This window comes from Ptychodera flava, chromosome 8 (genome assembly GCF_041260155.1).
Source record: "Ptychodera flava strain L36383 chromosome 8, AS_Pfla_20210202, whole genome shotgun sequence".
Taxonomy (NCBI): domain Eukaryota; kingdom Metazoa; phylum Hemichordata; class Enteropneusta; family Ptychoderidae; genus Ptychodera; species Ptychodera flava.
Window position 1 is genome coordinate 19,417,041 of NC_091935.1, and position 2,726 is coordinate 19,419,766.

The following is a 2,726-nucleotide window of genomic DNA, read 5'->3' on the forward strand; positions in this document are numbered from 1 at the left end:
GAGACTCGTTATCTCTCCGTTTATCTCGCCTGACCACGAAAGTGCTTAACTCGATTAAATCTTTCGAATGCTTGAATACCCGTCCCTAAAACTGATGCGATGGAAATCGAGTTTGGTCTTGTTGTCAACGATGCTTTATTCGGAAATACTTTCGAATTGCCGTACAGTAACCCTTCGGTACTGTAACTTTCCCACAAAGATTTTAGAGCAGTATTTTACCAATATTGATGAATTTTTCTGACTTTTTTGGATAATTTTGAACCAAATCGATATCACATTTCATCGGCTGCAGTTTCTATCAAAATCTGGCAAAAATCTGAAAAAACTGACTTGGTATATTTTTAAACGCGACAAAAATTAACTTTGGCGCTCAAAAGGTCAATGCAAGCTAGGTGAATTTCCAGATTTGAAGCAGTAATGCAGATATAGGTTATATAGCCATAAGGCGTCAATTGCCATTGCAGTTGAAAAACATGTCTTGGGGCGCCTGTGTGACACTCTGCATGTTCAGAATAACATCTGCCACATATACTAGAATTATGCTTCAATTTCAATGGATAACCAGATTCATTTTGAAAAAAAGGGAAATTAAGTGACGTGAGGGCATTTTACAGTGAGGAAGGTACTCCATTTTTTTAACCACAGAATCCGAAAAATCATCTTTGAGTTTTCCATCTTAACTAACTCCCAATCTTAACTTATACCCGTCCCTAAAACTGATGCGATGAAAAATTTAGTTTGGTCTTGTTCTCAGCGATGCTGTATTTGGAAATACTTTCGAATTGCCGTACAGTAACCCTTTAGTGCTGTAATTTTCCCACCAAAATTTACGTGCAATATTTTACCAATATTGATGAATTCTTCCTCTTTATTTTAATAATTTTGAACCAAAATTGAAATGGATATCATATTTCATCGGCTGCAGTTTCTATCAAAATCTGGCAAAGATCTGAAAAAATGACTTGGTATATTTTTTTTAAAGTGACAAAAATTGACTTTGGCGCTAAAAGGGTTAATGCAAGGTAGGTGAATTTCCAGATCTGAAGCAGTAATGCAGGTATGGGTTATATAGCCATAAGACTTCAATTTCCATTGGAGTTGAAAAACATATCTCGGGGCGCCTGTGTGACGCTCCGAAAAGCTCAGAATAACATCTGCCACATATACTTGAAGTATGCTTCAATTTCAATGGATAATCAGATTCATTTCAGGTTGAAAAAAGGAGAAATTAAGTGTGAGGGCATTTTACGGTAAGGAAGGTACTCCATCCTTTTAACCTCAGAAAAAAACTGACTTGGTATATTTTTAAACGTGACAAAAATTGACTTTTGCGCTCACAGGGTTAATGCAAGGTAGGTGAATTTCAAGATCTGAAGCAGTAGTACTGGTATGGGTTATACAGCCATAAGACTTCAATTTCCATTGCAGTTGAAAAAACATATCTCGGGGCGCTTGTGTGACGCTCCGTATGTTAAGAGTGAATAAAGCTCAGAATAACATCTGTCACATATACTTGAAGTATGCTTCAATTCCAATGGATAATCAGATTCATTTTAGAAAAGAGGAGAAATTAAGGGTGAGGGCATTTTACAGTAAGGGAGGTACTCCACATCAAACGTTTATCGTTTGATCCACAAATACCATATATGTCCAAAATAGCAGACAATATGCTCTGAACAACAAGACGATAAAAAATACAGAAACTTGGGGGCAGCAGTTTTCATGTGCTAGTCCTCTGTTCATCCTCAGGAAAATCTAAGCGGTATGAGCTTTCAAAGAGCAACAGAAACCCACCCTCGGTAATAATAGTTGAATAGAACAGTGCACTTTAATGCATTGGACATAACATTTTAGAATTGGTTCAAGTCTGTGATTTGTAAATGTTTTAGTTGGGTGAACGCGATGATTTGTGTTCTGTTTTCATGTGAAGCGCTTGAGTGCGGTGAACGCGTTGAGTGGGGTGAACGCTATACCGGGGAATCCGACAGAAACTAACTCATACTGAGCAGACTCAAAGGTAACGCGTCCAATCGCTAAGAAGACCTAACTGGCCTGGGCTGTAAAATTCCAAATAGGTTCATGGGAGAGACAAAAGAGTAGCTGTTACAAATGATATTATTGTTTTTATAATTCACCCAGTTGAACCAAGTTTAATAACATTTATACACAGATAATTATGCAACATAATATTTTATGGAAATGGTCACCCGAAGCTCAAGTCATCGACCAAATGCTTAAAATGCTTTGTAGTCACTCCCCATGGCTGTGACGTCACATTCTGTGTATGAACAGAATTCATTGAGGATTGCATTTGCAGAGAATGTATGGAGGCAGATAATACGACACGGATTAATGTGCAAGGATTAAAGATCGCATTATCTTGCAGTGATCTGGTTATAACTGCAATTCTGCTTCTGGTTACATCGTTGTTGCGATTTCCTATGACAAAAAGCTTCTTTTTTTAAGATTGCCAATGAACTCTAAAGCTGACAATGGAAAAATCTCTCCAATGTTTCTTGTGTGTGTGTGTTTACGAAAGGAAAAAAGAACAAAGGATGGATAGCCGTGGAGGAGATTTGCACCAGACACACGGTTCTAAACATATAATGGGGTTTATCACATATTATTGTATTTTTGACAGCAATAAAGGCAATTTCTACTAAAACTGTATTATGGGCAAATAAGCTGGCTGCCATAAAAACTACAAGGAAAGACGACGACAATCT